Source organism: Vanessa cardui, chromosome 25 (assembly GCF_905220365.1).
Source record: "Vanessa cardui chromosome 25, ilVanCard2.1, whole genome shotgun sequence".
Lineage (NCBI taxonomy): Eukaryota > Metazoa > Arthropoda > Insecta > Lepidoptera > Nymphalidae > Vanessa > Vanessa cardui.
Genome location: NC_061147.1, coordinates 4,109,421 through 4,125,101, shown reverse-complemented (window position 1 = coordinate 4,125,101; position 15,681 = coordinate 4,109,421). Strand labels below are relative to the sequence as shown.

The window sequence follows — 15,681 nt, the reverse complement described above, 5'->3', positions numbered from 1 at the left end:
CATGCATGTCATGACACTTGCAAGTTAATATAGTCTATATACTCGTATAGCACGACACAACTTAGATGTAGCATCGGCAAATTCAATAAAACCTATTACTGTCGATTTATACAAACAATACAAATAGCTCCCTATCGCGATATTCGACGCTATTCGTCGCTACAGACTCTCGCGTCACTTCAACCCGCGAAAACAAGTGCATGTAAATCGACGTGTCAAATTGGTTGTTATTATGTCTTAGGATATTACAAGTTATTACGCTTGTGTAAAGTTCATATTCACATAAGAAATAAATATTGATAATTTGGGACAGCGTATTTAATTCGGATATGATCGGTTTTACGAATTTTGCTGATGATACACATAAGTTGTGTCGTACTATACGTATGCGTGTTTGGCAGTAATATTCTGGTTATCCTTTAATGTATTTTTATCGTTAACAAATTATTTAAACCACACCACACGGAAAACTTAACAGTGTACAACCAATGTACACCCTTTAAATTTGCTGCCTTGCTGCCTTTGATGAGAAGGTTAGAAGCATATTCCACCAAGCTGCTCCAATTTTTGTGGATTCAAGTGTTGCAGTATTTTATTGAAATTAGATAACCGCAGGTTTTCTTACATTGTTGTTCTTCACCGCCGAATACAACATCAATTAGAAACTCAAATTAAGCACGTGAAATTCAGTGAAGGCACTATAATGACTCCCTTTTTTAATATTGTCTCATATACCTAAAAAAGGAACATTAATAAATGAGGCATATTATTCAACGCAAGATTAGATAGAAAAAAATAATACCTAAATTAATACTTGTTGACTTTCAGGCAGGATATATCATAATTAATTAGTATCGTCAGACTTTCAATAATTATGATCGGTGTCTGAATTTCAACCACTGTGCAGTTATTGGTTATTAAATGGTAATATAATAGTCGTATACTTGATTCAAGTAGGATTATTTACAGGAATTTTGGAATCGTCATTTAACAATTAAATTAAGTGAAGCTACCAACGCTTCGGATAGTAGATTCCACCGAGAAGAACTGGCAAGAAAAACAGTAGTTACGCTTTTTCAAAATTTAAAAATACTATATCATGTTAGTTAAATACAATTAAATATGTTTGTAATATATCCTGCCTAGAAGTCAACAAGTATTAAGTCCATACTTTTTTATCTGCTGCATAATCTTGTACTGAATAATATGCCTTCTTTACCAATGTATTTTTTTTTACAAATGATTTGAATTTCGGCAAAGTTAATTGTCTAAAGAAATCTTATCCGTTTTGAGGGATTCATCTCACGGGGTCATAGTGGAAAAAATCTATTATTGCTACATCTCAAAGGGAAATTCTACTGATACACTGACATTTATATGATATGTATAATATAACACATTGAATTGTTTTAATAATTCGTTACACAATGACAAAATAAATCGCATCGATCTGCACCATAAAAACCACATCTATAGTCAATGATTTGTTAATAATATACCATTATGAAAACGATCTTAACTATGAATACTAATTTATTACCCCGCCCACCCATCAAGCATATACTTACTTACCCATCGAAGTTGACTCATTAAAAACATTTTATCGTTCATGCAAATCCATGAATTATCATTGTTTATGTTAGTGCATCAGTCAGCATAGCGCTAAGAAAATGCGATTAAGACATTATCTGGTTACCACTATCCGCGCCAGACAGGGACGGAACACAAATACGCCCGCATATAATTTGTACAGAAATAACTTCGCGTGCGAGTGGGACGCCGCGATTGAAATGTCAGTCTCGACGCGCGCATAATGAGAAATCGGCCGTCTCTTTCGCTCCTGACGTTTTACAATCGCTTATTGTCATGTTACTGTCTCGTTTCGACGGGCGAGATTGAGATGAAATCGCCGGCAGCGGCCTTTCCGAGTCCTCCTATTGCTATATTGGTGTGCGCCGCGCCGGCGACGGACGTCGTCACTGCCCTTTTTTTCTTTTCGATATATTTTTAATAAACAAACGCTTTTATTTTTATTTATCAATAAAAAGTGACTTTTTGGGATTCGAGTGACAGTGGATAATTGGATGTTCGATGAGAAATTTTAGTGTAATTAAGTTTATTTAATTAATTTGACAAGTGCGCATGTGATTTGTGTTGTATTTATTATTATGCGAATGGATTGCTGCCGCCACAATACAGTTTGACACGAGGTGACCCGGCATTTACTTATCAGTCAAGTAAGTTACATAGCTGAATTCGTTTTAAAAATATTCAATGATCATTTCATTCGATAAGTGAAGTCGCCTTAAAAAATAAATATAATATTCAAAATATATGTAAAAGATTTTTAATTAATTGTCGATAATTCGTATTTATACCGTAACGTTTTCGGAATTCCGCCCGTCGGATCTTAAAACTCGTCCTTTTAACTCAAGTGACAAGTTTTCGTTTTAGCAAAGGTTTCCAACATGTGGTCCAGAGCATTTGTACCTGCCTCGGCCAGAATGAGAAGGGCCATACTTTTTGTAACTTTAAAAACAAAGAAATCCAACGACGACGGGGAGCCCGGCCGGTGTTGCAGTTCGGTCACGTTTTTAGTCATTCCCGGGAATTGCCAGGAATATTTTTTTATTTATCACCTAACCCCTTGTCGACGTTGCATTTTTATTAATGTGTTACCGTGTGTTTGTTTAAGTGTGAATACATTTCATTTAAATGATATAATTATTCTTAACGCATTCTTCATGCTTCATATGGAACATTCTATTGCTACATATATAACATAAAGTTTTTACATTCAAGTAATTATATATGATATTAGTTAGTATAGTATATTACATATATTTCGAGTGAATTCGAGCGATACAACTCTTATCACATATCACGACCCGAATTCAGATTCAGAAATTTCGATCACGACTAAAGAATGATTTACGTTTTGTTTTCATAAAATAATTCGATTTCTTTAGTATTTATTGACTCCTAGTACTCTGACTCCCCCGGGAACAGCTAAGTGATGCTGTCAGGTCTACTTTTAGAACCATAACTTTTAATTAGGTATTTCAATATTTTTTACATTTATATTTCAATTATTTTTAAAAGGTATCTTCCTCCACCTCGTTAAATACATAAAAACAGTTATTTCCATTTGAAATATAAAATTGACATATCAAATATTTTCATTACCCAATTCAAGAGTTATTAAACATACATAAAGTTTACGGTATTATTCGTTAAATTTATTTGTAACACAGTCTTAATGCTTTTCCATAATTACCATGTGCAATACTTTTTGGAATAATAATTTGAATATAATTTATAAGATAAATGAATGAAAAAAAGTGTGGCATGGGATGTGATGTACAATGGTGAATAAATTGTTCGTCTGTCTGTATATAAATAATATTTATATACAATTTCATTATTAAAAAGAATTTCACGGGATCAAGTAACAATTTAATTCTTGACATTGATTAGACGGATATATTCTTCAGATAAATCAAAGAACCAAAGATTTCGGGTTCAAACCACAGACTATTTCATGCTTTTATAAGTTGATTATGATACGTTAAGCATAAAACTGTATGACATACTGTTTTTTGGTTAACATATTTTCTTGGGATTTCAAACAAGCTTCATAGAAAATTTCATTAAATTTGATTAAATCGGTTGATCATGAGTAACAGATAGGGAAATAAAGTAACTTAGTATAGATAAACGTGAACAGCGGCGAACTTGCATGGTGGAACGATCTCCAAACCCTTTTAAAAAGAAGATCGACTGAATTCTCAGTGGATCAAATCAATCTAGTCGATATTTGCTGGCTTCGCTTTTTACTTCATACAATATTAAAATTATACAAAAGTGTTAATTAAGAGTAGAAGGGTAACAAAAATATAACAATTAATTTAATTTATAGCCGAGTTAATCTAAAAATATAGATCACAGTCTATATACATAGTAAAAGTAACCCTTTATACAAAACGCTTTCGAATCATAATACCGTTTTGTATTAAATATAAAACTGCCACCATTTTCGTAGTAGATTCTCCCGGAAAGAACCGACAAGAAACACAGTGGTTACTCTTTTCCACTATTTTCATTAGTATGTCAGTGAAGTACAATTTAATTCACATATATCCTGAAAGAAATAAAAAAATACTATATTACGCTTTTTATCATTTAAATATTATTTTGTAATTAGTGATATGCCTGAATTATCAATGCTTTTTGATAAGCTTTAATTTTTTTTCTATAATTATTTACACGTCAATAGCCTGTAAGTTGAAGCTGATGAAACTATGAAACGCAGTTTGTACTTTCTTAAATCGATTCAGAAATGTCTGAAACGCGCTCCAACTTTTAATATAAGTTTTATCTATATTGGTTTAGTCGTTCTTTCAATTAGGCAACACAAATAGCCTTATTTATTAGATATAGACTACTAACGATCAGTCACGGCTTCGGACGACTCGATATTTGTCTTTATATTATCAAAATAAAAAAAATCAAAATCAAAATATACTTTATTCAAGTGGGCTTTTTCAACCACTTTTGAATCGTCATATAACAATTAAGTGAAGCTACCACCGGTTCGGAAAGTAGATTCTACCGAGAAGAACCGGCAAGAAACTCAGTAGTTACTCTTTTTCAACATTTAAAAAAAAGACAAATTTACATAAAATCTTTATAAATTGTAGACCGTCTAATCTAATCTAATATTACTGTCAATTTACATCAAAATCTGTTCAGTAGTTTCGTGAAAGAGTAACAAACATCACAAACTGTCGCATTTATAATATTAGTAGGACAAACTATATACAGGTTATTTGTAATTCGACGTACATCCGTTAGGAGGTGATAGGGGTGACTATTTGCAATAATTTTTAGTTTAAATATTGACAAATAAACAGTATTTAATCATTTTTATAAAACAAAAGAAAAAATGATTTTATTTGATACAATATTATTTTTTAAATAAATTTTTGAAGTAGCATTTTTGACAAATTTTGAAAAATGCTAAAAAACGGTTCACTTTTGCATATAGGGGTTAAAATTATTGCAAATAGTCACCCTTATCACCTCCTAACGGATATATGTACGTCGAATTATCAATAACCCTGTATATGTAATATCTGAAATTAAGACAGTTATGTGATATTATCGGTAGTTCGTACGTATGTAGTCTATTAGTAAGTTATACCCGGAACATCGACATCGCGAAAATATGATATCACGACCCGAACTGCTCCGACCCGTGATCACGAACATTTCTCGATCACGGAAATGGAGACTTTATAAAACACAGACATACATACTTGTATTTGTATTTATTATTTATGCCCGCGGCCTTTTCGACTCGGCATTTATTTTGAGGATCGGAATACAAGCAGTTCGACAAAGTAATACCATAAAACTTACTCAACTGAGCTAAGTTTTACTTCTATATTTATTATAAATGTGAATGTAAATCTGAGTCGAGATGGCCCAGTGGTTAGAAAGCGTGCATCTCAACCGATGATTGCGGGTTCAAACCCAGGCAAGCACCGCTGATTCATGTGCTTAATTTGTCTTTATAATTCATCTCGTTATACGGTGAAGGAAAACATCGTGAGGAAAATTGCATGTGACAAATTTCATAAAAATTCTGCCACATGTTTATTCCACCAACCCGCATTGAAACAGCGTGGTGAATATGTTCCAAACTTACTCCCCAAAGGGAGAGGAGGCCTTAAGCCCAGCAGTGGGAATTTACATTTATTGTTGTTGAATGTAACTCTGTCTTTCACGACCAAAGCAATGAAGTGAATTTGATGAAATTTGGTATGAAACAAAGTTGAAGTTAAAGGAAGGATATAGGTTACTTTGTTTGCCTAACACATGCCAACCGACCCCTTAAACACGAGCGAAGTTGCGGGCAACAACTAGTATCAAATATTTTTATAAATTTGTATTCGTTTATTACTGAGATTCAAATATTTGTATAAATCTTGTGTCGTTTTAGACTGGTCTGAATGAAAAGATTATTTTATCTCATTCATATCTAGTGACACAAAAGTTTGAACTTTGCACAGATAATGATTATTTTATGAATGAATTCTAGGTAATCAAGCGTTACATGCATGGGCTTTTATCTTAAAGACTGTTTATTTAATCTTTATTCTGTTAAAACTAAAAAAAATATTCTTCATCATTTGGGCTATATAATTATTTGAGCTTGAATTTTATATAGTTTCAAGATATAACAATTTATTTATATTAGTTATTAAACTATTTAAATTCGATCTAGTTCATTACAAAACGTCATTCTCAAATTTTAACCTTTAATTTCAATCTTTACATATGTTTGTAACTGAAAGATTGTTTATTTGAACGCGGTTATCTTAGATTTAATAGTCCGATTAAAATGTTTTGTGTTAGATAGCCCATTTATTGAGAAAGGTACATACATAAAAGGCACATAAAATACATTGTATAACATCACGATACTATCCACAGGGGCGGAAGAGTATTATTTAACGCGAATGAAATCGTCCAGAGAGGCTGTTCTATAATAAAAATATTATATCGGCGTAAACGGAAGAAGAGCTGAAGCGCCTAAATTGTGCTTTCGGAAATTGAGGTTTACAATTTTTATTATAAATCTCATTTTTCAAAACTAAAACTTTGGCGCTTAGGCATTTCTCATTTTCTCTGGCAATTGTATTAGTGTATAGATTTATATATTTGTCTTCTTTAAAGCTTAAAGATACTTGGAAATAGGTAAAGTAGATCTTTGCCTCATACTTATAAAGAGGATTATGAAAGTTTTAAAACATTAATATAAATAAATAGCTTATTAACTCCATAAAAAAGAATCAAGTTTATTTTATAATTTGTTAAAGATTTAAATTATTTATGACTTTGTTATACACAACTTTTATGGATGGTATATTCTTAATATGTTTAACTGTTTGTGTGTTCTCAATAATCTATACCTATTAATATTGTAAATGGAAGCTTTATGTGTTTTCATTTTGTTCCATAATAACACCAAAACAGAGGATTTTTATTATTCTTTGAACGGATTATACAATGTAAAATATTTTTGAATGTAATATTAATATATATATATATATATAATATATGTAGTATCTTAACATGAAAATTAAATTTTTATCTTGTGTGTACTTATATATTTCAAAAACAAAATAAATCTTCAAAATGTAATTTATTACCGTTCTTTGTAATAAAGAAAATAAATTATATAGCTAGATTTGATCATTGTGTAATTATAAAATAACTTCGTAAGTAGTCATTTTTATATATTAACATAACTATGAGAAAGTTAAATGATACGTATGGTTTCGGTAATTGCTTAATCAAGTCGATTGATCATCAATAGAGCGATCGGGCTGCGCGGGCGCATGTCGACGACCGACCGGCGTCGCTAGTGATGTACCATCGGATACGGATGTAGATAATATCTGAATAGCATTAATTTTATTTATCCTCCTCGTTTTATATTAAATGCATTCAAATCAAAAGGATATCTTTAATTCATTCAAGTTTAAAAGTAATTTAAAGATTCGTTAAAAATGTTTCGTTTCTTGTATAAAAATAAAATTTAAAAAGAGTTGGATATGGGATCAAACATTAAACGAACCCAATATTTATGTTTGAAAAATATTGTATTACATTATTATAATATTTTTAAATAAGTTATTTGCTTGTACTAACAAGCAAATGTACAATAGTACATACATGATGCATGAATTTTGTTCTTTATTAGTCGTATATTTATTTATGGTAGAAAAAGGTAACTATTGATAAAGCCAGTTGCAATTTTATATTCAAAATTGCTATTCCTATTTATTTCGATTTTTAAAATAAAACATGTTAGGGATTGAAATCTACAACAAGGAGACGTTTTTTATTGTATACCGTAATTAAAAAAAGCTGCTGAATCGATATACATAAAACTTATATCAGAAGGTACAGCATATGACGTCGCTTTTTCTTGTCAATAATATATCGATATTTATTTTGTTTCTCATTTCGATATTTTTGTGTATTTTGTATCGTTGTGCCGGTTTTTGACATCACTACTTGTGAAAGATCTGTTTTGTCTGTGGAACGATGATAATGTAATATTTCTTTATGCTTTCGTAACCTTTATAGCAAATGCTTTTCGAATTAGGTTCGTGGAGAATAATCTAAATTTACCGTCCGTAACGAAGATTTTGCGCGATTTTGATACTTGAACTTGTTATTTGTAAAAATTTTGATACTTTCTTTTTAATTGATATTTGGAATATTGTGAAGTGTGTTTCTTTATAAGTTTCAAGTGAATATATTTACATAATAGCTAATTGAACTGTATCTCTACCTAAAGCTAACGTATAGTTATGTTATTTGGCGTAGGAACTGGTCGTAAAGGGTCAAACGCGGTCACGGCGAGATGAAGACATCGGTACAGATGCATTAGTACTTGATAATGGTGCTTTAACATCGAATACTCGGGATTAGTAAATCCTTTTTTTGGAAATACAATTTTAATTTTTTTCACAAAATTCAGAGAAATAATAAATTTTAAAATAATAACATTTTTAAAATGTAATTCTTTTCTATCTTGTGTATTAAATGGAAATGCTATTGGCTGAATGATTTGCGAAGAATAAATTAAGATGTAAGTCAAATAAAAAAAAAACAATATCACATTTTCTTCAACTTAAAAAATTATTTGAATGATTCAACTTAATATCGAATTGTAGAATCAGATCGCATCTTTAGAATTAATGAATTTAGTACCCTAAAATTTTATAGACCTATCTTGTCATTAAATAGTATAAAACAAAGTTGCTTACCGCTGTCTGTCTCTACGTTTGCATATATCTTTAAAATTACGCAACGAATATTTATACATTTTTTTCTAATAGATAGAGTATTTCGAGAGGAATATTTTTGTATATAATACATGAACAATATAGTGAACAAACACTGATAATTTTAGAAGCGTCAAATGAACAAATTTTTAGTACATTTAGTATCAGTATTGCCTTGCGAAGCCGGGGCGAGTTGCTAGTAACAAATAAACTTTACAAATAGAGTTTTAATTTTTATCTTCAATGTTGCCATCGTAATTTGTACCTTTAATACACTATAGACAAATTAACAGACCAGTGGTAACTATTATAAAGTCTATTTGTGTATAAAATTGTACAAAGCACATGCTAATCAAACCTGGCTTTATTATTTTGTAATTGTGGGAAGACATTCGATATTTTTTTAAATTAAATTAGAGAGATTTTTATAGATTGCTTTTTTATGTGTGTAGTGTCGCAGCCTATAATTATCCTTTTATTATGGTTAGCTTTCTAACTAGTAGTCGCCCGCGGATACGCTCGCATTTTAGGGGTTGTTTGTCATATATTAGGCAATAAAGTAGCCTATGTCCTTTCTTCAATCTCAAGATTACTTCATACCAAATTTCATCAAATTCGGTTCAGCGGTTTGGACGTGAAAGAGCGCCAGACCAACAGACAGACAGAGTTATTTTCATATTAATATAGAGAATATGGATAGTGGTATACAGTCGATAAGAGATCAATAAGAGAATTCTGGAGTCTTATTTTATTTGTAATGCGGATTGGTAGATACAGATTTGGCAGAACTCTAAATGACACGTGCATATTTCAATGACCAATCACAACACAGAAAACTTAATAGTGCTTGCCCATATTTTAACACGTAATCTTCGATTAAATTTCAATCGATAACATGGATTCAAAATAGTATACGCATACAATTATGTGAAAAAGTAATCTAAAGATAAAAAGCATGCCTAATGTTCCTTTGAAGAGATTTCTTAAAGGAAACATACCTGTACTTAAAAAAAAAACGTACGATGAATTTGTAGAGATTAAAGTGATGAATTACAATATATAAAATGCTTTAAGTATGTAGTACACACAGGTATACAGATATAGTATCTTCTGTAAATATTTACATAGATATTTGATTATGCAAACTAGAATAATAATAAAAAACGCTCGTTCAAATTTTAGCATTATTTGATACTCAGATTGCGTTATAAAATATGTAATTCATTTCTGGAGAGGAGAATTGATCATCATTGTGTAAGGAAAATTATGAATATGTAAAAAGTATGTCCATTTTAAAGCCTTTAAAGGCTATCAATGGGTTTCCACTTATTACTATGATGATTTTTATTTCAACTTATACCTTATTGTGACTTTAGACTGACTTATAAAAAAATACTAAACAAACACAGATCGCATTGTTCTTAGCAAAAATATCAATGACTTTTTAAAAATCAAACATTACACAGAGAATTCGTCGGAATTGCGTCAGAGAGCGTGACATTACCAGAAAATACGACCACAAAATATTTGTACAGTCAGCATAGTAATAAACACACAGAAGCGAGTCAAATTCGGGTCTCTCCAAATAATATAAAAAAAAAACCGAAAAGCATCGACAGAGTCATCTTTCTAGGGTAGAACTAATTGGTGTTCGTTGGTTATAGTTAAAAAAGTTATTTGTTGTGTTCCTACGCTGTTTGATAGACCCACCGAAGCGGGAACGTGAGTTAACAGCAAAAAATAACTTGACCGCTTGAGCATTTGCTTTTGGTAAAATTTCTAATAAATAGTCACGCTGTGTTGTAACCGAACGGCTATATCTGCTTCATCATTGTGATCAATTCGATCATGTATGTAACAAAAATACTCGATTTCAGAAAAAACAATTTTCAAGTATCAAAACTCTCTATTCGTGTTACATTTTTATATTCGATTTTTAAATAAATTTAGTTGTTTCAGTAAATTGTGAGCATACTTTGATTGTAGAGGATGGACGCGTTGATACTACCTTTACATGCGTACCCACTTATAAATATGTAAGGCTGTCCACACAAAAGAGATCTATCCGAAGACTTGCTAACAAGGGTTTAAAAAAAATCCAAGAGTGGCCGAATTTGTTGCCGAACAATGGACCAGAGAACAGACATGCAGGTAGAATAAATTCCCTATTGTTGACTGCCATTAGGATGTAATGCTTTAGGATTTCAACGTAATAAATTCAATGAATGCAAGCTTTCTGTGAGCGCAATTCTCTACAAAAAAGTGGGTTGTTAGCGCATTTCAAAATAATCAACGATAATTATCAACTTCATTCTTGATAAAACTTTGGAAGATCTACAATTAGATTTGACATAATCAGCCTTTAAATTTGACTGACAAATTTTTTGTAACTTCAAATGTTATGCCAATCAAATTTCGAATAAAGTTATCAGATATCAAGAAAAAAAATAAAACCGTCGATTCTTATTTTGAAAACTCATTAATCCTTTCGATTTTAAGTGATCTTCATTTCTGAGAATCATCATCGAAAACGAATATTAAACCGTCTAAATGGTATAAAAAATCGATTCAAATAAAAACCTTTTCACATTTTAATCTCGATCATCGAAAAAACTTCGATCTGATATCGAAATTTATAAATTATTAAATAAATGTTCAGTACAAATCGCGATCCTGAGTCGATCGGTTAAATTAATGACTCCTCTTTCACCGACGAAGTGTCGGTTACGGTCCCTTCTACCTGACTTGACGAGTCTATTTAGACATCAAAATACACTTTTTTGTCGGTATATATCTGTGAAACTAGTTTCGGGAACACAAAACAATTTCCTTTGTTGGAACGCCTTAATGATTTTTTCGTCACAATTTGCCGATTTCGCCGGCCATTCTGCGAAATCTATGGCATTTCGACTTACCTGTTTTGAGAAACAATATGAAAGGCGCATTTAGCTGTCAAGTGGGGTGTAATTTATTGTAACTGCTGATAGATCAGATGCTTAAGAGGTGTCTTTAGTATCTTTGGACTAACAAATATTAGACGCCCAATTATCTGATTTATTGTGTACGTTTTGGCACATTTGTGATTGCTTTTTGGTGTTATACGTCTATTAGATAGAACTATTGCTTACTAAACTAGATATTGTTTCGAGATACAGGAGCATAACCATAAATACACTTGAAATCGTGTTTCAAAAGTATCCCTTCCTGATTTAAGATGTTAACAATCTCTAATATCACCGGAAATGATATAAGCGTTGGTATTAAACAATCAAGTGTATAACCTTATCTGAGACAGACAGACAGACAGGATGCCCGTGTTAGCTCCTGAGTGACGGACAGATCCCGAAGCAAACTCGCTTGTTATATGGAATGATTGCTTCATGTTTTGAAACTGATACAGGTCATGTACTATGTGTACAATTTGAATGTATTAGTGACTTGTACCATTATATGAACGAGTCGTTTTAATAAAATTAATACCAAATAAGATACGCTTTTTAGTAAAATCATATCAAATTATTGATTAAAATTTTAATAACATAATCAAAATTTTCTAATTAAAACATAACCATAGTCCAATAATTTATTTTTTGCCTAACTAGACACGGATTGTAATATTTCCTGTATAATCATAGCTCATACTAAACCAGTTGATGGAGAAAGATATAAAGCAAACACTGGTATGCTAAAATGTAACATCGCCAAACAATGTTGTATTAAGAATATAAAAAAAACTGAAAATGTTCCTCTAGTTAAAAGATTCATTGAAGTGGTTTTTAATGGTAAATCAATCTAACAGTATAAGTAGATAGATTTTGTTTATTTTTTATCGGAGTTATGAAAAAAATCAATTGATTTATATAGAACTTTTTATATTGAATTTTATTTCGACTTTTTACAGCTTAAAGTATGAAAACGGTCTTTGTTTATTACTATATATAAGTGTAATCAGCGTTTTTGAAGTGAAATTGTTTATATCTAGCCAAATAAGTGGACATATACTATAATAATTTTAAATATACTGTAAATCGTCCATAACAATTTCATAATCTTCACAGAAAATTTTACAATAAAATGTTTTTTTTGCAGATAAGTAACATTACTTTCATAACTCATAACTATCTGCCCTTCAGTATCCCAACCCTTATCAAAATTACACAGAGGCCTTAATTATGCACGAAAATTCGGAACACACGTCATTAAATATTATAAAGAATATTTTTCAAGATATATAAGTAATATTATCTATATTTCATTCGTGGAATTTGGTATAACTAAGATCAAATGTTTCAGTTCCAAAATATCTTAAAACGCCTAAATCAACGTGGAGATAATAATGTCCAAATATAAGAGATCCTCAGTAGCTCGCACTAGCACGCTAAGTGACAAGACAAACTGTTATTATCACCTTCGGCTTAGGGTAATGTGTTTGGTTTGGCTCTATGTGCTTAGGGCTTTATGTGTGGAAGGAAACTTTTCTTACATATTTCCAAACTTTTAATACTCACTACTATTCAAATAAGGCTATAACTACACATCTCACCTTCTACATTCATAATAATAGTTCTGATATCTATTAAGCTGTTTCCATAAATCATTACGCCTGAGGTATGTTTTAGATATTTAGAAAGTATCTGTGGAAGCAATTAATTCGTAATTAAAAAATTTCATTCTAAAATAATTGTGATACTTTTCTGATACATACGAATATATAACAACTTTAATACATGGCTTAGAAGAATTGATAATATCAAAGAGAGTTGATAACGTTGATCCATTATCTGAGCCCAGTGCGACCCTAGGTCGTGCTATAAAACTCAAAGCACTAATAGTTAATTCTATACCAGAACCAGTTTTAGTTGGAATGCGAGTGGGCGAGTTCCGATCCCCACTGTTTGTACAAGAAATGTTTCTACCCAATGTGATGCAACAGAGAAATGTTCTATTGAAACCATAGCTGATATCATGATGCCTGAATTGAGTTGTTATGTGAATGCATCAACATATTTTAACTCATCTGATATATAGATTGTCTTCGCAGTATGATGTTATACTTTCTAATATATTTTTTTTTTATACCGAATAATGGTAAGTGATCACTAACACCAATGGACAATTGCGCTGCCAGAAATATTAACCATTATTTACATCGCCAATGCGCCATCAACCTTAAGAACTAAGATGTCATGTCCCTTGTGTCTGTAGCTACACTGGCTCACTCACTCTTCAAACCGGAACAAAACAGTACTATTGTTTTGCGGCTAAATATCTGACGAGTAGCTGGTACCTACCCAGACGGGCTGGCTCAAAGCCCTATCACTACTACTATATTATCTTTTCAAGCAATTTTATGAACTGTAATAAAGCTTGCAAGCATTCGAACTAATATAAACCTAAATACAGAAGATACTATGGATAGCAATATAAACTAATTCGTCTTCAATTAGTTTTAAGTACAGCTAAAGACTTACTAAATGTTATTGTAGAATAAAATATAAAACCAGACTCATAAAGTTTAAATACTACTTCTCAAGAACAAAGAAACAAAGGTATGTACAAGTTTATTATGTATCTGAGCCATGGGATAATAACTGAACCCGAATAAGCGCCTGAAGCATTAATTAAAACCATTGTTTTATGGGTACCCTTAGGTATAAAACATAGGCGATTAAAACACCCACTTAAAATACAAGCTGAAGGTTTGTTAATATTTTTGTTTGGTTGTTCATTACCAATTACAGATATAGAAGATCTTTGGATAACTGTTTTCAAACGGTTAACAGATAGATGCAGAAATTAGTACCATTAAGTGAATATGTTGCAATACCAAGAAATTTTAAACAGAAAGGAAGAAATAGAGACTAAACGGCTACTTATTAAATCAATTGTAAATAACAATTTATTCCGAAATTACAAAAGAGATAAATAGGGAGCTTTTTTTCTTAAAACGTGTTGTCCAGATACTTAACTAAATAGTTGATTTAGATGTGTTCAACAATAGATCTTTTCATCTCATTTGCAGTTTTGAAGAGGGGTTAGAGTACTTTATTATGTTAAATCCTCGTATTTGTTTGAACAAGTGGACTGTCCTATTTATCCGATCCTTTCCTCAAATATGACAAATGAAACGCTAACAATAGCATATTGGGATTAGAGAATATTATAACTGAGATTTTAAAGTACCCAGAAACTTGAGGATTTAATGTCATTTTTTTCAATCAATCATATTGTTGAACACAGGATCTGGATATGTAATATGCTTTTAGTAATGCAACTATTTTTGTGTACATTCAAAAAAGATTTAACAGTTACGTGGAATATATTGGTGCAATGATACAAGTTCCTGTATAAATTTACGTTGACAATGTAAACTTCTTGAATTTTCGGAATCTAACAGTATATTTTATACATACATGAATCGAAAGAAAAACTCTATCAAGTTCAATCAATTCACTAATACTTGAATATATACCTTAGTTTCTCAGCCATTGAGAACAATTTCCTTTGCGGAACCATTATACTTATCACAGTGTCCAAGAAGTCCAAATTGAAAACCTTATGGTGTTGAATATAAAAGTCATTTTCCAAATAGTAAATTAAAGTTTACTCATTCGTAGGGTCACTAAATGTAATACCAGGAAAGGCTTTAAGTATTATCAATATTGACGGAGCGAGACCGGGGGGCAAACGGTAGCTTATTGATATTATGGATTCTGGATCACGTGAGTCAATATTGATTTTTAACATTTCGCTGTCAAGTTACGGATTTAGTTCGGTTTCAATGTGGGGGGATGTTTGTGGTACACGTCTTAATGAA

At 31.2% G+C, this 15,681-nt stretch overlaps 1 protein-coding gene across 2 annotated transcripts in view; it reads left to right on the top strand.

Moving 5' to 3' along the window:
* Window positions 1–1,947: 1,947 nt before the first annotated feature.
* Window positions 1,948–15,681, top strand: part of LOC124540459 (transcriptional activator cubitus interruptus) — a 99,535-nt gene continuing 85,801 nt past the window's right edge. For both annotated transcript variants that reach the window (XM_047118058.1, XM_047118057.1), the window contains exon 1: window positions 1,948–2,237. The gene's annotated coding sequence lies outside the window, so the exon portion shown is untranslated. The remainder of the gene's footprint in view (window positions 2,238–15,681) is intronic.